The following is a 24,171-nucleotide window of genomic DNA, read 5'->3' as shown; positions in this document are numbered from 1 at the left end:
CACTCTGCAGTAGTGAAAGGGCAAATTCCATCACCTCCAATGTGCACAGTCTTGCATGGACTTAGCACTAGCAGAAGTGATCAAATCAGTTTCAATCAATTCTACCAGTGTTAAACATGCTTATAAATGTTCAATTACATGGAATGTTTCCATATATCTATCTATATATCTATATCTACAAATATATATATATATATATATATATATATATATATACCTTCTTCTTCTTCTTTCGGCTGCTCCCATTAGGGGTCACCACAGCAGATCAACTGTTTTCATTTCTTCCTGTCCTCTGCATCTTGCTCTGTCACACCAACCACCTGCATGTCCTCTCTCATTACATCCATAAACCTTATCTTAGGCCTTCCTCTTTTCCTGTTACCTGGCAGCTTCATCCTTAGCATCCTTTTCCCAATATACTTTGCATCCCTCCTCAGCACATGTCCAACCCAACGTAATCTTGCCTCTCTGGCTTTGTCTCCAAACATTCCAACCTGGGCTGACCCTCTAATATACTTATTCCTAATCCTGTCCATCCTTGTCACACCTAGTGCAAATCTTAACATCTTCAGCTCTGCCATTTCGAGCTCTGACTTCTGCCATTTTGTCAATGCCACTGTCTCCAACCCATATAACATAGCTGGTCTCACTACCCTCTTGTAGACCTTCCCTTTCACCCTTACTGGTACTCATCTGTCACAAATCACTCCTGACACTTTTCTCCACCCACTCCACCCTGCCTCTACTCTCTTCTTTACCTCTCTTCCACACTGACTATTACTCTGAACTATTGATCCCAAGTATTTAAACTCATCCACCTTCGCCACCTCTACTCCCTGCATCCTCACCATTCCCCTATCCTCCCTCTCATTCACACACATATATTCTGCCTTAGTCCTGCTGACCTTCATTCCTCTTTTCTCTAGAACATATCTCCACCTCTCCATGGTCTCCTCCACCTGTTCCCTACTTTCACTACAGATCACAATGTAATCTGCAAATATCATATTCCACGGGAACTCCTGTCTGATCTCGTCTGTCAACCTGTCCATCACCATTACAAATACGAAAGGGCTCAGAGCTGATCCTTGATGTAATCCCACTTCCACCTTAAACACATCCGTCACTCTCACCGCAGACCTCACCGCTATCACACTACCCTCGTACATATCTTGTACCACTCTTACATACTTCTCTGACACTCCTGACTTCCTCGTACAATACCAGAACTCCTCTCATACACACACACACACACACACACACACACACACACATATATATATATATATATATATATATATATATATATATATATATATATACATATAACTTGGCTTTTTAACCACTCCAGTATGATGTTACTTTCAAATTCCACATTGTACAATTTCATTAATTAAAAAAAAATGTGCTTAAAGGTGTGCTGCACTGAATATATGAAATATTATTCAACCCTCAAAGATTTATGCTTTGATGTTTAGCTATTCTATATCAAAGTTACAACTTTGTAAACTGATTCTGTTTATACCCTTACCCCAGGGTAATACGAATATCTGCATTTATAAGGTATTGGGAGTTAAATGCAAACTATATTTTCTTAAGATTTAATGTCAAACAATAAGTAAAAAAAAGTTGCTGTGTCATGATTTTTGTTATAAATCCTGTACTTTTTAGGCATATATTAAGCAGAAAAACCCTTTTATGTGTTTAAACCTACATGGCTACCTTATAAAATGAAAGTACCTATTTCAAACATTCTGAACACTGGCTGTGACTCTGGCATAGTAACTTGACTGTATTTTAGCCATGGTACTGAAACATTTTTATCCCTCATGGATGGTTTACACATTTCCTATGATACCTTGGAAAATGGGATGTGTAAGGAACTTTTGTTCACACATTTATTTATCCGTATGATATTTCCAATTAGGTAATCTATGCTACTCTTTGGAGACATTTTGCTTTCTTTTTCCCATCATGAGATGGTGTTTTTAAATCAGAGTAATTTAACTGAGTAGACATGCAATTTCAGAAATATGAAGTATAGTATAAATAAGCAATTTAGAGTTTACAATGCATATTCTCTCTTTCTTTCACTGACATCCACAAAAAGAAGATAAAATAGTTTAAAGTGGTCTAGTATCTTTATTCATTGCAGATATAAGTGCTTTAAACTAATTTTAGACATTTATTATATTTAATTTCTACTGCAAATTTTGAGATTTTTGTGTGCCTGCAACACACAACAATGATAGCTGGAAAGCACATTTTCAGCAAGATATAGGAAATGCAAGGTATGTTTCTGTTTCAGCATTTTTCATCTTTTGCAATGCTTGTTGGAGTTGGTTTGAATCTGTAATAAAACATAAAACAAAAGAGTCATTGTATTTCTGTTATACCTACATACTTTCAAATAGCATTTTTTAAATTCCAACTAAAGGATAATTTCAGGTAACCAAAAAGTTATGTTCTGAACCATAGCTTCAGTATAAAAAATGATTCACTATACAAAGTTACAGTCATCAAAACTACATTTGTTCATACTGAATCTGTTTCAACAGGTTTACTGTTCATCTGGAGCAGATTAAGTAAATGTGGACAAATAGCTTAGTGTCATTGCTTTATATTTGAAACAAACATATCAGTTATGAAAACGTTTTCTGATACTGGCGCACTCCAAATAATAATGGAACCATGACCATTTACTTTACCAAGCTTAAAGATAAATGTCATGTTCATAGGTTCATAGGTAGGTACTAGGCTATTGGACTAGGGCCACCATTTGAAAAATTATTTTCCTGTGCCACTGTCGAGCAGAGACTCAGAAGTGATCCCTGGGGTGAATATCCTATCTCCCATCCAATCATCAAGATTTTTATTGAAGATTGCTAATGAGGAGCTTTGTTTGATATAGATAGATAGTTTGTTCCAGAGTATGGGAAGTCTCTGGGACAGGAATCTATCCCTCCAGCATGTTCTGTTTATTGTGGTGACAAGGTTTAGGTCCCTACAGCGTGTAGCTCATAGGGATTGGGATTTCTTTAAGTGGAGCATGTCTAAAAGCTCTGGGTTTGACATAGCTTTGTGTGTTAGGCAGAGATCACTTCTGAGTAGGCAATATGCGACGGAGTAAAGCTGCAGTTTTTTTAGACGGTCTGCATAGGGCATCTGTTTGAGGCCGTTAATCCACTTTATGAGGTATTTCTGTGGCCTTTCCAGTTGTTGTAGATGTCTTGTGAGGTACATACCAAAAGGGCCATTATATTCTATAATGGGTCTAATGAGTAATGAGTAGAGGGGAACAGTGACCTCTTTTTTCCTGGATGAGAAATCTTTTGGGATGAGGTGTGCCACGTAGAAAGATTTCCTGACTACTGTGGCAATGTTATTATCAAAGGAGAGACTACTGTCCACCTGTGTCCCAAGGTCTCTTATCACACTTTCAGTGTTAAGTAGACTACCGCCTATGTGGTAGTCCATGGGTACAGAGTTTTTACCAAAAGGGATGACAATACACTTTTTGGCATTGAGCTTGAGGCCATGGCTTTGACACCAGGCATCTGTCTCAGCGAGGCCCTTTTGTAGGATGTCCACATCTTTTGGTGTTTTGATTATGGCTCCTAGTTTGCAATCATCTGCGAACTTCATTAGCCAAAGACCTTCTGTGTTGGCCTGTACTTCAGAGAAGTAGATACCAAACAGGAGAGTACCCAGGACTGAACCCTGTGGTACTCCACTTGTCACTGGCCTGAAATTGGATTTGGAGTCTGCTACTTTCACAGTGTGGGTTCTGTCAGTGAGCCATTTGGCAACCCGTCTTGTGACATAGGGATTTATACCTAGTTTAGTGAGTTTATCTATAATTCCAGAGTGGGGGATGGTATCAAAAGCCTTGGCAAGATCTAGATAAGCTGTGTGAACCACCTTACCCTCATCTACGGCTTTGGTGACTGCTTCAAAGAGGTCTATCAGGTTTAGGAGACATGATCTGCCTTTTATAAACCTGAACTGGGTGGGGTCCTGAGTTTGGAGATTACCAATGTCATTGTTTATAAGTTCCATAATGATACGTTGTATAGTCTTGCAGAATATGCTCGTTAGGCTAATGGGGCGGTAGTTTCTGGGGTCTGTGGTGGCTCCCCCTTTGTGGAGTGGGATAACTGTTGCTGTGCACCATTCAGTGGGCACATAGCCTGAGGTGAGGCTATGATTGAACATGGTACTTAGGTGGGGAGCCGGTTCGCTCTGTAATTCATGTAGAACACAGCCTGGGATGTTGTCAGGTCCCATGGATGCTGTGTTCTTAGCTTTGGATAGTGTGTTTTTTACCTGTGCAGCCGTGATTACAGAAACTTTGCATTCTTCTGGTATAGAGATGGGCCCTTTAGGGGATGACAGGGGGGGTAAAGTTAGCACTGAACCTATCTGCCAGGATGTTGGCAATATCAGTTGGTTCTGTATATTTAGTGCCATTGTGCTGTACCTCAGAGCAGATCTGAGTGTTCCCATTTAGATTCTTGACATAGCTATAGAATGCTTTGTGGTTGTCTTTAAAGTCAGTGGCGATTTTGTTTTCATAATTAGCTTTGGAGGATTTTATGAGGGATCTCAGCTTCTTACTGAGGCTGACCAGGGAGTTTCTCCAATCATGAGATTTTACTCTTTTTTGCAACAATTTCTTTCTTCTGTTGTAGAGTTTGTTTATGGCAGGGGACCACCAGATTGGCTTCCTTTTTTGGAGGATAGCATCTTGGTTCTGTTAGGGATTGCATGATCCATGCACTTGTGTAAGTGCTTATAAAGTGCATTTGTGTAGGATTCAGCAGTCATACCTCTATTGTCTGTCAGCATGGGTGTCGTGAAGTTTGCCACTTCTGTCTTAAGAAGCGTGAAGTTGGCTTTGGAGAACTTTTTACTGTGGTTTCCCTAATGGGGGTGGGGGGTGGGGGAGGGATGTGGATGTCTAGGGTGATTAGCTTGTGGTCGGATCTGACCAACGAGGAATTGACCTCTGGTGTGGAGCACCAGTTGCACATGTTGGTAATAACCAGGTCTAGGATATTGCTGCCCCTGGTGGGGGTGTGGATAAGTTGATCCATGGCATTGGAATTTATGAATTCCAGAAAACGTTGAGCACAAGAGTTGGTACATGAGTAGTTTTCCCAGTTAATGGTAGGTTAGTTGAAATCACCCATTATTAGGGTGTTAGGTTGTACCCTAATATTTTCCAGTGTATTAAGAAATGAGGAGTGGGAATCCTGGGTCATGGTGGGGGATCTGTAGCAAGCTACAATTTGGATTGTGGTCTTGCCCAGAGATAGTTGCACTTGGATAATCTCGGATGCATTATGCTGAGCAACTAGCCTGGAGGTGTGGATATCCTTAATGAATATGGACACACCTCTGCCTTTAGTTTTTCAGTCCAGGTTAGGTGGCCGAAAGGTGTGGTATGAATTATAGCCTGGTAATGCAGGGGTACTCTCTGGAGCCTTGAACCAGGTCTCTGTCACTGCACAGATGTAGATGTTCTCCATTTTAAGGAGTGCCTCGAGTGAGTGCATTTTGAGGTTTCGACTTCTAGCATTGAGTAGCAATACCCACAGATTCTTCTTGCCTGTACCTGTTACGGTGGTGAATTTGTCATTTGAACCTTGCCTAAAAAAGGCACTACAGAGGTGGCTAGAGCCTTAGCCAGTATCCAGAATCCCAGGGGTGACAGGTACAGGCCACCATTGGCAAAGCATTGTGGTTTGTCGATCATGTCATCCCAGGCAGACAGATACTGGATCCCCTTAGAATGACACCAGAAGCTTAGCCATTTGTTGAAGTCAATCATTTTGTCCTTGTATTGTGGTATCATTTTGGGTGATGGCAGGATGATACTCAGAGCTAGGGTCATACCTGCCTGGGCTACACAATCGGACAGCTCCTCCATGTCCCTTTTCATGTAGTCCAAGGAGGTACATCTCAGGTCATTCACACCAACATGGACAATGACAGAGTCATATTTGTACTTGCTGTGGAGTGACCTGAGTGCATGTGTTATGTGGCAGATCCTGGCACCTGACAGGCAGCTGACAGTAACTTTCTCCTTGTTTAGCCTGGTGAGTGGAACATCAGTGTGCCTGACTATAGAGTCACATATGACTAGAGTGTTGGGTACGTTGTTATGCTTTATGGGCTGTGGTTGAGTGGCACACTGAGTTTGTGGGCTATGTGTCATTTGGGTTGTGTTGGGGGGTGGAGATTGCTTGTGTTGCTGCTTTGGAGGTCCCTGTTGCTTGGGCAGGTTTTTACTGAGGGCCACCATGAATGTAGGTGTGTGTTTTGTGTTTCTATCTGTGTGTTTTGGTGGTGTAGGTTTTGAGGGACTATGTGCTGAGTGTGGTGTTGTACAAGTGTTTACCTTCTCCTCTTGACTGTCTAGTCCATTCTTAGGTGAAGAGAGCTTTGCTTCCAGTTTGGCTATATAAGTGCATCTCTCACAGGTTGTAGCATTGGGTGGTAGGATGTAAGAAACAATAGTACTACTAGCAGGTTACTATGACCATTTCAAGGAAGTTGTCAACCTCCTTTCAGAAGGAAAACGAATGTTAAGATTTAAACCTACATCTGGAAACTAGAACAGGATGTAAAAACATGTTATGGTAATGCAAGATCTTATCATTAATTTATATAAGGACTTCTGAAGGATACTTGTTAAAACCATACTTAGTTTTACAGCTGCACAATGTGTTATCCACTACTATGGATGCACACAGGGTGCATCTAGTTTTATTATCTGTAATGCAGCATTCTGATTTAATGCCAGGGGCATATTTAAGACTATGTGGCAGTAAGTATGAAAATAAGCTGACCCATAATGTCCTGTTGGTGAGAAAATCTACATCATGTAAATGTATTAGGCACTGGGTTAATGATATGTTTTCAGTGCAGGAAAATTCACATCACATGAATGCATTAGGCACTGGGTTTCTGATATTTTCTTAATATTTTACATCAATTGCTAACCCATGTTTCAGTGATTGTGCAAGTATTAACCCATTAAGCCAAGGGAAAAGACAATGTGTGTGCCATTTCAAGAACTGCAACTAATCATTTATGCTATTAGCTATTATTATGTGGACAAGGATCATGGCAGTAGATAATGTCATTGTTTCACTACTATTTAAAATCACTAGGAACAGAGAGAGAGGTTGTCCTTCAGGCAAACATCAATAATAAACTTCCCAGTGAGGCCGATGTTGAATGCCAGGTTAGGGACTGTGTCTCCATCTGTGGTATTAAGGCATTGTGTACAGTGAAGCCGATGTTGAAAGCCATGTTAGGGACTGTGTCTCCATTTGAGGTATTAAGGCATTGTGTATAGTGAGGCAGATGTTGAATGCCTAGTTAGTGACTGTCTTTCCATCTGTAGTATCAAGGCAGTGTGTACAGTGAGGCAGATGTTGAATGCCTAGTTAGGGACTGTGTTTCCATCTGTGGTATTAAGGCAGTGTGTACAGTGTGGCAGATTTTGAATACCTAGATTGGGACTCTGTTTCCATGTGCGGTATCTAGGCAGTGTATACAGTGAGGCAGATGTTGAATGTCTAGTTAGGGACTATATCTCCATCTGCGGTATTAAGGCAGTGTGTACAGTGTGGCAGATTTTGAATGCCTAGATTGGGACTCTGTTTCCATCTGCGGTATCTAGGCAGTGTGTACAGTGTGGCAGATGTTGAATGCCTAGTTAAGGACCGTGTTTCCATCTGCAATATCAAGAGAGTGTGTACAGTGAGGCAGATGTTGAATACCTAGTTAGGGACTGTGCTTTCATCTGCGGTATTAAGACAATGTGTACAGTGCAGCAGATATTGAATGCTTAGTTAGGGGCTGTGTCTCCATCTGCGGTATCTAGGCAGTGTATACAGTGATGCAGATGTTGAATGTCTAGTTACGGACTGTATCTCCATCTGCGGTATTAAGGCAGTGTGTACAGTGTGGCAGATGTTGAATGCCTAGGTAGGGACTGTGTTTCCATCTGCAGTATCAAGGCAGTGTGTTCAGTGAAGCAGATGTTGAATGCCTAGTTAGGGACTATATCTCCATCTGCGGTATTAAGGCAGTGTGTACAGTGAGGCAGATGTTGAATACCTAGTTAGGGACTGTCTTTCCATCTGCGGCATCAAGGCAGTGTGTATAGTGAGGAAGCTGTTGAATGCCTAGTTTGGGACTGTGCTTTCATCTGCAGTATTAAGACAATGTGTACAGTGCAGCAGATGTTGAATGCCTAGTTATGGACTGTGTTTCCATCTGTGGTATCAAGGCAGTGTGTACAGTGAGGCAGATGTTGAATGCCTAGTTATGGACTGTGTCTCCATCTGTGGTATTAAGGCAGTGTGTAGGCTTAATTCAATTATTATGAGATTGTTCTTGTCATCTCAGTGGAAGGAGACAATCCAGGCATTGTAGGACTATGAGAAATGTCAATATTCACTAGAAGGCATTTTGCAGATGTTCTGTGAATAGTGAAAATAGTGCAGGCAAGTGGTCTAACAGTCCGAATATCACTTTGTGCTCACATTTTTCAATGCAGGGATTAATCGAATATTACAGTCTCAGAATTGTGCCACAGTGGTGCTTAGGAAGTTATTTTAATATAGGCTTCAGTTCAAAATGTAGTTGTTAACCAAGTATAAACAAGACTTGTCTTTTCTATATATGATGATTTTCTTGACTATAGTTGCTGATTTTCTAACAGTGTTTTCTTAACATAACGGTGAAATTGTAACTTCATCTATGCATTTTCTATTGGTACCCATCCACAGAAACCAGATCTACCATTTAGGAGATGCTGTTGGTATACTAGTTAAAGAAATGACACAAGTACCAGAATGGTGTATCCTTTTTGCTTTATCTTTTTTGATAAGTCTAAGGAACGCACATTCAATACTATGATTATTAGCCACATTATCCCATTGTTAAGATAAGTAACACTGCATAACACAGATCCCTTTCATCAATGCAAAGGTTTCTGTGAAGCAACTAATCCTACAAATGGGTTTTTAGCATTCATAATGACCTATGTAAATAAGATTATAATAAAGGCATGAAAATGATATCAGCATTTTATTTGTATGACTTGCAAGGATAGCACAGTATCAACACTTGCTACAATGATACTTTTAGTCTTGGTTGCTAACCTTCCAAGTCAGAACATCAGTCAAATATATCTGTAACCTACTTGTAGTTGTAATAAATATTTCATTCACTAAGCAAATATGAAACAAATTGATGGTGATGAGTGTTCAACATTCCATCACTGCAATAAACTCTGTTATACCTTGTATGGTTTGAGACACTCTACTTTGTCTTTACGTTACAATAATTCATAGGGGATTTTCTGGTACCACCAAATACTATTGCAATTACCTTTGGGCTTTAGAGAGCCTTGCATACCATTGGCCAGAGCAGTAGCCTGATCATGTGCAACATAACTAGTCCTTGCTGTAGAACAGCAAAGGTTTTTCCTGGTGCCCACCAAATAATATTGTTTATTTACCTTCCGGTTTCAGGGATTGTTCTTTTCTAATAGCCAGAACAGTAACTTGGTCATATATGACATCATTTGTCCTTGCTATAGCTTAGCAGAGGTTTTTCCGGCATGGCACATCAAGACGTTTCTCCTCTGACAACATGGTCAGTAGCATGTCAGTATCAGTGGCTACTAGGCAAACTGTAATAGATGTTGATATTACTTGCAGCAGATCTGCATCCTGAAATGCATGACCATGTCTATAAAAAGAGTCTAATTATCAGATTTACCATTAGGAGTGTCTGAACTGCTATGTCATTCTGTCACAGAAAAAAGTCTTGATGTCTTGGTTGTCAGACTAAATAAAATAAATTGCTCAAATACATTTCTTGACATTCCTTACCTTCACCAGTGCAAACCTGAAATCATACTCAGCCTTTTATGCTTGTAAATGTTTTTACAGAAAATAAGTGTACCAGAAACAATATGACTTCATATTAAATAGTTGTGACAGACTAAATCAGACCATTGCTTCTATATTCAGAATGCAAAGTCATTACACATATGAAAGGTGTGTATGTGTGTGTGTATGTGTGTGTGTGTGTGTGTGTGTGTGTGTGTGTGTGTGTGTGTGTGTGTGTATATATATATATATATATATATATATATATATATATATATATATATATATATATATATATATATATATATATATATATATATATATATATATATATATATATATATATATATATATATATAGATAGATATAGATTTTATATATATATATATATATATATATATATATATATATATGCACAAAATCCTTTAAAGATATATTCAACACTTGTAACTTTTCTAAGGATGATGGTTGGAGCCCATTTGTTACGTGATAGTGAGACACTCCTTTTCATGTTTACTTCGCTGCATATCATGCAGAAAAAGGATGTGAGTAGATGTATTTGTATGAGTGATACTGCCCTTGTCTACAGCTCACCATTTAATAAGCCATTGGCAAGGACTGTGATTATTCTAGAAACCACAAATTCCACTGCCATAGTACAGGAAGGCAGAGTAGCATGCATATGAATGAGTGCTAGTGATAAATTGCTTACTTGCATCTCCCAGTGGTGTACAACCATGATGTTATTCTGCTCATTCATAAATAAACATCATTACCACGTATTCCTAAAGTATACATATTGATGAAATTATTGGCACACAATATTTCAATAACTAAGACAAATACATCAGTGACTTGTGAAATGTAAACATTAGGAGGTCTGTGAATATAAGTCACATGTCATATATGCATACTTATTGGCTGTTGTAGAGAAAACATTTTAGCCATGTGATTATAACATGGTGTGCACTGCAAAGTTTTTATAGTCATTAATATTTCTTAGTATTTGTCTTTTCCCAGATGTACACTATGTCAAAAAATGCTGTGTTGTTTTTTTCAGAATTTACCAGATGTCCATGATTGACACATCAGCTGGGATTTCCATTTTGAGGCCAGCAAGGTTCTAGCCATGGTAATTACCTGCAAAAATTAAAAGTTTTTCTTATCTTGTCCAGCATCTTCCCTGACCCACACTTACCCCCATCCTTTGCAGGAAGCCAGAGACTGTAAATGGATGTAAAATTGATCTATTACCTTTTGAAGAACCTTATTGGCCTAACTTGACTCTGATATTTAAATTTTTGTATTGAGCTTTCACAAGACTTGTACACTAGATTCCCTGGAAGAGATGTCACAAGCAGTACAGGTGTTTTGTTGCATAAAACCTTTTCAGCAATATACTTTCTTGTCCATTAACCATGGGCACACACAATAATAACTTATCTGTACAAATAAGTTTAAAATTTTGGAAAAAACAAAAAGACTTAAGTTAAGCACTGCAATCTTCCAAAATAGGGATACTTAGTGTAAAAAATCCAATGGAATCAATTCCAAAACTAGAAAATAAATTTATTTAGCGCTTTTGTCGCTTTAAATAGAGAGACTTCATCAGAACAAGAACACATACTAAAACCACTTAAATAGTAAAAACAAGTACGATTACACGTATAATTAACAAATCCACCCTTGAATATTTAAGTAACCAATTGTTAATTCACCTTTTTGAAAGTAATATATATTCTTGCAAAACTCATCAAATATAAACACCATTAAATTTTGATTTGTATGCTAAAAACATGCAGTATAAGTAGAAGTAATAACAAAATTGTTATAATTATATATATATATATATATATATATATATATATATATATATATATATATATATATTTATTTATTAGAAGTAATAATAAAATTGTTATAATTCTCTCTCTCTCTCTGTATATATATATATATATATATATATATATATATATATATATATATCACTATTTGCACAAAATGTAATTTCTTACATAGGTAAAACTGAAAGAGCACTAAACAAAAAATATTTATAAGCATTTATATGCAATATCCAGAAAAATGACAATAATGCACTTTTTAAAAACAGTATGACTTGTTTAGGTCTATCAAGATAGACTAGCATGACAGCTCTTAACTATTTCAACTATTCCAACAGATTAGCATGACTTCCCTTACACTCAGTAGCCTTCTGACAGTTCTGAGGTGACTAGTGTTTCACTTTTTGAATCGTGAAAGACACAGTCCCATTTGACCTCCTATTTCTTTGCAAAACTAGTGACATTGCATGCATCAACACTAGAATCCTAAATATACACCGACAAATAAACAATACATGCTGAAGAGACAGCTTCTTCAATTCCCAGCCTATAGAATAAGTTATCACTACAGGTCAAACAAAATACTGTCTTGCTACCTTTAAGTCTAGCCTTGATTATTGGATCGGTAGACACATTTCTTCCTTGGTTAACACATAGGGCCTTGCTTAATTTGGGTGGTGATTTCTATTAATTGCCTGAAAAGGGTGGCAAAAACTTTTAGTTGTGCCTGCATAAAGGAATATGTGGCTAGGCATCTTATGGTCCAAGTGGTCTCTGGGCTGATATTGTACCTATGCTTCTGTGTTCCTTAAAGACCAGGAATGTAATTTAGAAAATCTTGCAATTAGCTTCAAGAGTCGGCTGCAGCTTAGTGTAAGATAAAGCAGTCAACAGAAAGTAAAAAAAATAAATGGAAACTAAGTACGTATACCATGCAGCTCAGCCTAAAAGTTTCTGCTTAGCACCAGTCTACCAAAAATGGCCAAACCATATTTCTGCAAAAATGAGCAACACCATTTGGGGCCCTCTTTCTGAATCATATCATATATCAGCAGCAATGCAGAAATTGCAGCACTGATATTCTCAAACACACCCCAAATCGTCATTTGAAACAATAGCTTTGTACGATTGAGGGAGGATAATAATTTAGCCTCTCTACCTTTTCTCTATTTATTCTCATTTCATTTCAAAGCCAACATGATTAGAGATGAGACTGAACTAGTATCATGTGGCATAACCAATCAAATGCAAGTAGCTAGTATTTAAAGTGGAAATGTGTTCAATACAATGTCTGATGAAGATTAACACTGTTTTAAATGAAAGCGCTCATGTTTTATTGTTTTTATGCCATTAAAGTGTTCGAATTTTAAAAGTTTGGCGGCTTTTATTGGATACTTTGAGAACAGTTGTTTTGGGTCCAGGCACCAGATTTTGTTTGGTGTGTTTGTTTTATTTCTGTGGATTTTGGTGTTTCATTTGGCATAAGTATTCCATGCCAAATTTCAGTGTAAGCATTTTGTTTTTCATTTCGCTACTCAACGTCTAATCTCAGGCATCCACTGCACTCCTTCATCTTTCTCATTTGCTGACCTTGTTTTGCAATTTAACAGCAAACTGTGTCATTTTTTGTGGTAGGGATCCCTTACGAGGGAAGAAAACAATTAAAGGCTACAAATTTTGGTTTATCTAAATGGAGTGAATGTTAACTGAAACAAGCAGTCCCACAATACTCTGAGGGGGTTTATATCATATCATCTAATCATCAAAATTCCGAATCACGTAACATCGAACACACATCGAAACTGGAAAACATCGAAAGGCTGCAAATGGCACTTTCCAATGGGGACATCAAACATTAAGGGTGTAGGCAGGGGGGGCAAGCCCCCTGCACCCCCAACACTCCCCGCTACTTAATTATACCAACTCCAAGATCATGCTACATTGTAGGAAACAGAAATCGTATGTTTCCGCACTGTAGTGCACTGAAGTGTGATCTCCAAAGTGGTACATTTAAGTGGCAGGGTGTGTGGATGGTGCAGGGGGTCTTACCCGTGCATGGAGCAATTTGTTTTGATGGACACTCCACATGTTGCTGTTCTTTTTCCATTTCAATGTTTTCCATTTCGATGTTATGTGTTCGATGTTACGTGATTCGGAATTTTGATGATTCGATGATTCGATGATGTGATATAAACCCCTCTGAGGTAGTACTTCCTATGAATGAAAATCAGTGAATATAAAAACATGGATTCTGACATCAGAAAAGGGTCACAGTATCTGTGTAGCTTATTTATACTTAAATTTATTTACTGTCATTGTCCCAACTCCCCTATTACAAAGGCGTATCCAGTCCTTCACTAACATTTCTGAGAAAGAATTCATTGTCATAATTTCTTTACTGATATTTATTTATTTATTTGGCATTTGTTGACTGGGAAAGTCGGACTGGGTCAGGAACCCATTTTCAGTGGAGGCCTGGGGAGAAAAGCTCCACAAACTAGTACTGTTAACAACATATAAGGTAAAACATTTGACAAAGCATAGGTACAATGGTCATTTGATTTACATTTACATTAGAGAAATGCAAAGTAAATATTTTTTACTTGAGATACAAAGTAAAACATTTCATTTACATTTTCATTTGATAATTATAAAGAAAACATTTGACTAGTGTAGATAACAAGGTTAATATACATGCAGGCGAACAAGATAGCTTGTATGGCATAAAAGCATTTAGGTTTTAATGTCAGAGATCATTGGCACCAAAGATGGTTAGTTTGTCTAATTTGTAAAGTTGGAAGGCTAGTGGTATGGTTTTAAAGTGAGTTAGTCTAGTTGAGGTAGATGTTTTCAGTGTTATTTAGGTAGTGTGCTGGTAGACCTATCTGGAGTAAAGATAAAAGAATGCAAAGGTCAAATAGGGAAGGAGTAAATTAGTGGGATTTGGATTTAGTCAGGAAAAAAGGGGTAGTTTAAAGACTAGAGGAGGGGAGTATAGAGGAGAAAGGAGGAAAGAAAAAAGGATTTAGGGAGTGGAAGGAAGGGTTGGAGGTGAGGTGGACTGAGAAAGAGTGTTTCTAGGTTTATTTGAAGCAGGTGGAGATGTCTGTTTCTAAGAAGTGTTTCTTTAGTGTGAGTTTGAAATGTTTGTGGTTAGCTATTGCCCTATTCCCTGACGGTAAGTCATTCCAAAGTTTAATTACTGTGTAAGAATATAGACATTGCCCTGTTTTTTCTTTTGCCTGTGTAGGGTTAATAGTTGCTTGTCTTCATATCGGTGAGTCCTGGTGGGTAGATAGGTTTGGAGGAGAGAGTTCAGTGATGGGCAAGTGTGGAGTTGATATATTATTTTGTGTGCCATATTAAGTTGTTGGTGGTGTAAGAGGTGTGGTAGTTGGAGCCAGTTAGAGATTTGGAGAACTGTGCAGTGGTGAGTGTTGTGGGTTGCATTTATAGCAAATTGGGCAATATTATTATAGCTGCATTCCAATTTGTTTTTTAGGGTTGCCTGGATGTTTGTCAGAATGGGGGCTGGAACGTTTTGTGGCGGGATAGCATTTTGAATTTGTGGGGTTTTTTTATTGCATTTTGAATATGTAGTTCAAATGAAAGCTTATTTTCCATGGTTAATCCTAATAATCTGGCTTGGGAGACCACTTCTAGTTGGGTTTTGTTAAGAGAAAAGATTGTAAATTTGGTAGAGATGTTTTTGGGTGTGAAAAGGAGGAGATTTGTTTTACTTGGGTTCAGCAGGAGCTGGGAGTTGTTTAGCCAGGTCACTATGGAAGTGAAGGAGGTTTGCATTAGTTGCTGGAGGTGTTTTATGTCATTGGAGGTGGAGGTAAAAGTAGAATCATTGGCATATTGTATCAAGGAGCTTTGGTGTGAGGCACTGTGTAGATTGTTAACAAAGAGGTTAAAGAGTAGTGGTCCGAGAATGAACCCCTGAGGGACTCCAGTGTGGTTAGGTGGCAAGTTAGAAAGAGTTCCCTGCCATTTTAAACATTGTTGTCTGCCTGTTAAGTAGTTGCTGAATCATAAAAGGGCAGAAGAAAAAAGACCAAGAGTAAAGAGTTGTTGCATGAGTTTTGGGTGGGAAATGGTATCGAAGGCCTTGGATAGGTCGAGAAATATAATGGATGTTAGTAGTCTGGCATCTCTGGCTTTGTTAATTGTATCTGTGAAGGAAAGTAATGCAGTGGTTGTACTATGGGAGGGTCTGAAACCATGCCGGGTGGGGGTGAGTAGATTATTTTGAAGGGTGTGATTAAGCAGTTGCTTATGTATGCATTTTTCTAAGAGTTTGTATAGGGGAGAGAGTATAGCAATGGGACAGTAATTTGAGATATCAAAGCATTTACCTACTTTGTGCAGGGGGGGTTATTATTGATTTTTTTCCAGATGGCAGGGATGTAATATTCTGAGATGGATTGGTTAATAAGAATACTGATAGGATAAGCTGTGGCATCAGTGGCTATTTTAAGTATTCTGGTGGGAGGTTGTTGGCAGATGGAGAGCACAGTTTTAGTTTGAGAAGTAACCTATGGATAACTTGAGTGGGACAGGTTGAAGAGTAAAGGGTGGAGTACTTTGTTGAGTTTCTGGTATGACTTGTGGGTCATGGGAAGATGAAGGAGAGTGTTATTTGTTAGTATGGGGTGGGCTGGGGTTGTGAGGAGAGTGGGGAGGGCTGGGGTTGTGAGGAGAGTGAGAGATTGAGAGCTGGGTGAGGGATTGAGCAGATTGTATATGCTCTCTATGAAGTATGTATTGAAGGCTTCTGCAATTTGGGATGGGGTTTTATCAGTAGCAGGGGAAGGATTTTTTTTGTTTCCTGGGGTAAGGAGCTGAGATATAGTATGCCAGAAATGTTTGGGGGCTGTTTTTGTGGGAGGTTAAGTGTTGGGAGAAATATAGTTTCTTATCTTTGCTTATTGTTTTCTTTTCTTGGTTGCATATTTGTCTATAGTTTAGGAAGTTAGAGTTATTTATTTATTTTTTTGCCATTTCTGCCAGGCTTTGTCTCTTGTTACAAGAAGATTTTTGGTGTTTTTGGTTAGCCAGGGGGCATGATTAATTCTTACTCTCTTGCAGCGAAGAGGAGCTAAGCTATTGAGGCTGTCTAGGAATATTTTGTTGAAGTGGTTGACAGCTTCGCTTAACAGTACACTTTTCAGTATTGACCGATTTATAGATTTTAGTATAGAGTTAAATTGGTGTTGGTCAAATCTAGACAGATTGCGTGAAGTTTTATAGTTGTGGTTTCTAAAGATGTGGGTTATGGTCCTGTTGGTGTATGCAGGTAGGTGGTCACTCAAGTTATATGGTAGGGTTCTGGAGTTGGTGTATTTGTGGGGATCTGATACTAAGATCCAGTCAAGTATGGTTCCTTGAGTGTTATTTTTGAATATCTAATTGGGGAAGAGATGAGCTGAGTAAAACCATAAAGGTTAATGCAATTGCTGGAGTTGTTGGAATCTAGGTCTTGCCAATTTATGTTGGTATCCCCCATGATGATGGCTTCATTGGAAATGTTTTGGGACATCCAGGATAGGATGTTTTCTAATATGAGGATGCTGTTCCCTGGAGGAATGTATAGGACTACAATACATAGGTTTTTTGTATTATTGATTGTTAAGGAAGCTAGCACAATTTCGACTGTAGAGAAGGAGGGATGGGTTTAGTATATGGAAGTAGAGTGAGGTTATTGGGATAAATTAAAGCTACTCCTTTATGTGCACGATCTGCTCTTATTGTGTTATAACCTGGAGGGAGTAGTTCAGTATCTTTTATGTGTGGCTTGAGCCATATTTCAGTGAGTGCTAGTATGTCAGGGGAGTGCTGGGTTAGCCATGTGTGGAGTTCTGTGGTTTTGTTGCAAATGCTGCATGGGTTAAGTGTGATTAAGAGAAGGTTTTTAGTGGTAGAGGCTTTGGGAGAGGGGGGTTTGTGGATGGACCTGGATTGGGATGGATGTTGCTGCACTGGGCTAAATAGCAGTTAAATTTTTTGTTGTGGTTTAGGAGGGTTAATTTATTAGAGCACATTAATTTAGTAATAGATGGGTATATTGTTTTAGATGAGACAGGTAGTATTTTGAATTTGGTGGTTAATATTATGCTGGGATTGTATAGAGTGGATACAATTTTTGAGTAGGAATTTGTTTTTGTTTCTAGGGAAGTATTGGATGTGGAGGACTTTGCAAATTGAGGGGGGTCTGGGGGTGTACTGCTGTATGGTAGCAAAGAAGACTGAGGGTTAGGCAAAAGAGAGGTAGTGTGCTATAGGTATATTGAGATATGTTAGAGAATGTGAAGGGAGGTAGGCAATGAATTATGTGAGTTATGTGTGTCAGGAGGGTGTAAGGGAATAGACTGATGATGTGTGGATTAGTAGGGCTGTTAGGCTTAGCTGAAGGATATGTGAATATGCAGTGTTTGTGGTAGAGGGTAAATGGATAAACCTGATTGGACAGGAATTAATGAGAGACGGAAGATGGAAAAGTCTGATTGGTGATGGAGTGTGGACAGAGAGCAATTAGTTGCAGGAGGTATTGGAGGAGAGGTTAGGGCTGTTATAAAAGTAATTGATGTGGGGTGGGTGGGAATGGGGGTAAGTTAGAGGAGTGGAGTGAGGCCGGGTGTAGCGAGGGCGAATGGAGCGGGGCTACACTGGACCAAACATTTTGCAACAGAAACAATCAATAATAGCAGAGCAGACAAGACATGAGGCCCTACAGGTAAGCTAAAACAGAGAGAAAAGATAGGAAGAAAAAATAAAAGGGGGGACCAAGGTTAGCAAATGTAAGAGGAAAAGAGAGCAGGAAAGACCCAGAGGAGAGGGAAAGATAACATGGAAAATAGGGGATGTTTGCTAAGAAGAGTAGGTATGAAATGGTATGGTTAAGCAGAGTAGATAATGAGGAGTTGAGGAAGGCAGCAGGGAGATAAGGCAGATACCAGTAGTAAGCACAATACCAGAAAGGCAGTAGGAAGGCAAGGTTAGATTTACACACAGAGCAGGTCGGCCAGTAGTGAGGGGAGGGTCTAAGAACTTAAGGCTAGGTATAGTGATCAAGTTAGCTAGTATACAGACTTACTAGGGAGGAGTGAGAACAGAATGTTTCAGTGTTGGGTGTTGGTGGGGTCTGGTGGTGGGCAGCGAGCCATTTGGGGTTTACAGTGAAATACAGTTATACAATAATAATACAAATGTACGTTAGTTTCTGAGGTAGGTGGGCTGGTAAATCCTTTAGTCCAGAAGCTGGTCAAGGATGAAGGGCCCCATATAGGTTGTGGATCCCAGGGTATAAGGGGATCATAGTTTTATGTAGAAGGTAGGTGCCCAGGTTGTATGTGAGGAGCTAGAACCTAGATAAAGCAAAAGCGGAGAGAGGGAGAGGTTAAGTGAAGCTGAAGTGAAGGTGTGGAATTAAGTAGGGTGATAAGTATATTGCCTGAGATAGTGGAGTCTCAGGTTGTGGAAGGAGAGGGAGTTAGATGAAGGCAGCTCACTGAATACTAAAAGGAAATGCACTTGTTTGGCTTTAACACAACACTGGAGAAAACTTTACAGAGCAAAAGTAAAGAGGTTAAAATAAATATACATTCAGCAATGGCAATATAATACTATACTATGAGGGTGGGGTAATACAAGTATTGACAACAGAGATTAAATCATTTATGCACACTCAGTAGCTAAGAGGTTTGTAAAATGTTCCTGTAAGCCGCAGATTCCACATCAAGCAACATACAGAGTGTGGGTGAATACGGCTAGTCGTATTCAGCCCCAGTTAAACATATACACAGAATTTAACAGACAGATATGTGTCTTTTAGTTGCCAGAGATTTTTTTTTTCTAATATAGCAATCATCTAGTTTCTGTGGATTCTGCTTAGCCCCCACTGCCTCATTTTTCAAGAACTATAAAGTTAAGTCTTTATTACTTTCCATGCCTACTTATACAAACACTGTACCATTGTTGTTTTCCTTATTTGTGATTCTCAGACTTGTAGCTACCAATAATTCAAATTTTATTCCAGAGATATGGTAAAAAAAGTGTCATAAAACTTACCTTACTTACAGGAACTTTAGCACATACTTTGGCTTTGCAGTTTATGAGGTGAATGTGAAAATATCAGGTGCATTTGCATACACTGAATAAGATTGCTACGATGAAAGTTAATTTTCATTAAAAATGAATAAAAGTGATTTTTTTTTAATCAGGAGTGAAAGCTATTTATGACTAAATGATAATACAGATATGTAGATATCTGCAATTTCCTTCTTCTCTCTAGAAACTAGAAACATCTTCCCTGGGGAGGCCACCCTGCTCATGTGCTATGTTTTCATTTTGTACTTTCTGAATCACTTCAGTTATTATTACATTATTTAGACTCCCTCTTCAGAGACTGTGGTGGTGGTGGTGCTGCAGTAGCGTTGTCACCTCACAGTAAGACGTTGTCCTGTTCGATTCTCAGCTGAAGCATCTTCTGTGTTGAGACATGCATGAATGGGCGTACCTTTGTTGAAGGCTGTGCATCAGGGCCGGGAACTCGGCAAGTAAAAATCTACTGCCAATCATTAGCGGACCAGAGTTCCACTGTGGCGACCCCTAACCGGGAAAAGCTGAAAGACACAAACAATTTAGACTCCCTCTTCAGATGAAGTAGTGTAATACACTATTTCCCTTCAGACAGGACCTGGATAATTGGATAGGTATTCATACATTCACCCTAGACCTGACAGCCCATCTTGAGAGAGGAAGTGCTGTCTAAGGTGGAAACTACTGAGTTGTAATACTTTCAGGATTCAGTAACCTTAAACTTCCTATGGTTCCATGATTCCTAAATTTCCTGGGGTATGTCATGTGGTCTACCCTTTGACATGGTTCTTTCCTGTTTGCATACTATCCTTAGTTTCCTAACACCCAGATAGAATTGCATTGCATTTCTTAGTACAAAATTGTATATTTCACCTGTCAGATATTTCAGCAGATTTTTAAGTAACTCATGACTTAGTTTCCCCTGCCATCTCATGCTTGCATAGTCTATGAAAAGTCCATCAGTCTTGTACCACACATAGTATAGGTTCCAGTCATCTGGTTTGTTATGATACTATACACTGTATTTGATATAACATAATTAGGGTGCTGCTAAGGCTGCTGCTAATACATGATTTATATTTATACTGAAAATACACAGCAAATAGGTATGTCTGTGGGATGGAATTTTCTAAGGCATATCACTCCCTCCACATATTTTATGTGATATGGGAATGGCTGAACTGCTGATAACACACTCAGCTGATACCACGGCAGATGCACATTATACACAAAACAGCAAACTTAAGTGATGTGAATGCACACTTTACCATCATCACATTAATGTCTATCCTGCATTTAGTGTTTTATGTGGATCTTATATTACAGGACTGGTGATAACAGACTACATCCATGCTATGATAAGAACAGAAGACAGACTGTATACCTGTGAAAAGGGTGATGGGTGCTCAAGATTTGAGACAAAGGACTGATTACCTCAGGTATTCTTGCAGCTCACATTATTTCTAAGCTCAAGTGTGAATGTCGTGTCGGTGAAAGGCAGTTTTCAAAGTTGCACAATGCTGAACTGGAATAATACAACTTTATAATAATGAACATAAAGTTTGATTCGTTATTATTAGTTCAGCATTGTGACTGGAGATCGTGGTACAGTGAGGATAGGGGAACTTACCACTTTCCTCACTGAAGTGCAATCTTGGAGTTGGTATATATAATTTGCAGTGGGGGGGGGCATATGGACTTTCGAAACTGGAAGTCTGGTATGTCGATTAATGGTCAACATTTATGCTGGATTATGTTTTCATTTACGGGATTTTAGTTCATTGTTTTGATGGCAAAAAATTTTGTCTTTGAAATTTTGATAGTAAACCTATATACATATTTACAGATATATATATATATATATATATATATATATATATATATATATATATATATATATATATATATATATATATATATATATATATATATATTATATAAATATACTTATATCTATACTGTCAGCATAATAATAGGCGATACCCTACATTTAATACAAGTCATGTAACACATTATCTTTGGTCTTTTCATCAGCAAATCTCCTTCACTAACTATATATATATGTGTATATATGTGTATATATATATATATATATATATATATATATATATAATTAACAACGACTGCCACCAGTACTGTTAGCCAACAGGGTGCTGGCAGAAATTGGGCTACTGTTGGACAAAGCAGGAGAAAGAGAAGAAGAGGGGGAAGGCATGCCTGAAGGCAGGAAGCGAGGAGAAAGATTAGGAATGTGGTAGTGAGGGTAGGAACTTTGAATGTTGGCAGTATGACTGGTATAGGAAGAGAGCTAGCTGATATGATGGACAGAAGGAAGGTTGATATATTATTGGGAAAAGGATGCTAAAGATGAAGCTGCCAGATAAGAGGAAAAGAGGAAGGCCTAAGATAAGTTTTATGGATGTGGTGAGAGAGGACATGCAGGTGGTTGGTGTGACAGAGCAAGATGCAGAGGAGAGGAAGAAATGGAAACAGATGATCCTCTGTGACGACTCCTAATGGGAACAGCCAAAAGAAAAAGATATATGTATATATATATATATATATATATATATATATATTTTTTTTTTTTTTGCATGCTGCTATGTTTTCCTACATTACCTCCCATATTTATTAATGTTTAAGCAGAAACAATAATGTTAATCTTCATAACCACTTACCTGCTTTCTGCAAAAACATTAATGTTAATCTTTATAACCACTTACCTGCTTTCTGCTGAGCAGATACTACTGGAGATTTTTCTAACACTTATATAATAAAATGCATTTTTATTTATTTACTTATTTATCATTTGTCAATCAGGTAAGTGATGTGGTACTTACATGCTTTTCAGTCACGACCCAGGTGTCAAGAGTAGGGGGATATATAATATATGTCTAGTTAATGTAATTTTACACTATTGTGCGAAACATCAGAAAATAAGAATAAGTTCTTTTACTTGTTTTCTTGGCATAGATGACATTCATGTGAGTAGGTGTTTCCGTCAGTTCCACAAACATGATGGAGTTTCAATCCTTCACAGTTTGGATTAGCATTGTAGTCATCACATGCAGCCTAAAGAAACATGAAATGGATTCTTAATAACTCATACGCTACACAGAAATGTATTAATATAATAGTAAGCAACACTTACCAGCCGTGGGTATGAAACACCACTAGTCTGAGCAATCACTGCAAAAAGCCCTATGAACAGTACAAAGGAGTAGGTAACCCAAGTAATTAATTCACTTACAAAGACTTTTAGAAGTCAGAATTACAAGTAAGCTGTAGAAGTGAGTTTATAATAAAATTGTAAATGACAAAAGATAACATTTTGCATTATAATTAAGCAATGAAGGAACACTACTGAGTAAATCTCCTTTTACGTGACTTTTATTAAGTCTCACATATGACAGAATAGAGTGATTTTTGTTTGAAGTGCTGGTTTTCACTGCTGTCATTTTGTTTTTAAAAATGTCTTTGCACACTTGCATGGTTACTTGTCAAGAACACGATTTATAAAAATTGGTATGGCATATTTCTATCACTGGTTGGCTTGTCTGATAACACAGAAAGTAGTGATCCTTTTATTAATTGCTAATTGAATATAAAATAGTAAAATAAGCAATTAGTTAAAAACAAAATTGGTCATAAATTCAAATGCATGTTCTGAAGCTATATACTGCACCAGTATACAATAAATCCAGATTTGAGATGGTTATAAGGAGATGATAGTAAACCATAGAAATCTGAGTTGTACACTGTATAACAGACTGAAAACCTCTCAAAATCAGTACAAATAATGCTTGGCACTTGGAGACTAGTGCAAAAAGTATTTATTGCTAAAACCACAGGAACAAAAATAAGTACACAAAGTATGTTCGGTTTAAGTGCTTTTGTCTCTCTCAGGAGACTTCAGAAACTGTTGGCAACTAACATGACTTCCTTTTATAACATGCATCATTAAGTCATACTATTATTTAAAGATAAAGCATTCTGCATGTATAGATCAACAGAGCATAAGTTAGTTTAAAAAAAACTAAAAAATCATATGTCCCACATTAAGTAGTCCTTTATAAATAGGATAGATTTGTTAGTTTGAACAATGGACCAGGTTCTAAGGTATTTTTTAAGCCCGGTAACTGTGGAACTATAGGGCTAGTTCATTTCACCAGATGTGTAGGATGTGATGGATTTTATTTAGGGAAGGCTGAGGTCACTCAGAAAGTAGATATATGAGCGCAAATATGAGATTGGGAAGAAAAAGTTTACTAATTCCTTAGACAAATATGCTGATAGTTGTGTTAATTTCA

General features: G+C 38.1%; 1 long non-coding RNA gene across 1 annotated transcript; it reads right to left on the bottom strand.

Moving 5' to 3' along the window:
- Positions 1-2,136: 2,136 nt before the first annotated feature.
- On the bottom strand, positions 2,137-23,062 carry LOC122791578. The gene is made up of 3 exons (XR_006363170.1): positions 23,013-23,062; positions 22,818-22,933; positions 2,137-2,350 (listed from the first exon to the last, which is right to left on the bottom strand). It is a non-coding gene; the product is annotated as an uncharacterized LOC122791578 (long non-coding RNA).
- Positions 23,063-24,171: the final 1,109 nt, after the last annotated feature.

This window comes from Protopterus annectens, chromosome 17.part0 (assembly GCF_019279795.1).
Source record: "Protopterus annectens isolate FY-2018-M chromosome 17.part0, PAN1.0, whole genome shotgun sequence".
In the NCBI taxonomy this organism is placed as follows: domain Eukaryota; kingdom Metazoa; phylum Chordata; order Ceratodontiformes; family Protopteridae; genus Protopterus; species Protopterus annectens.
This window is presented reverse-complemented; position numbering and strand designations above follow the sequence as displayed.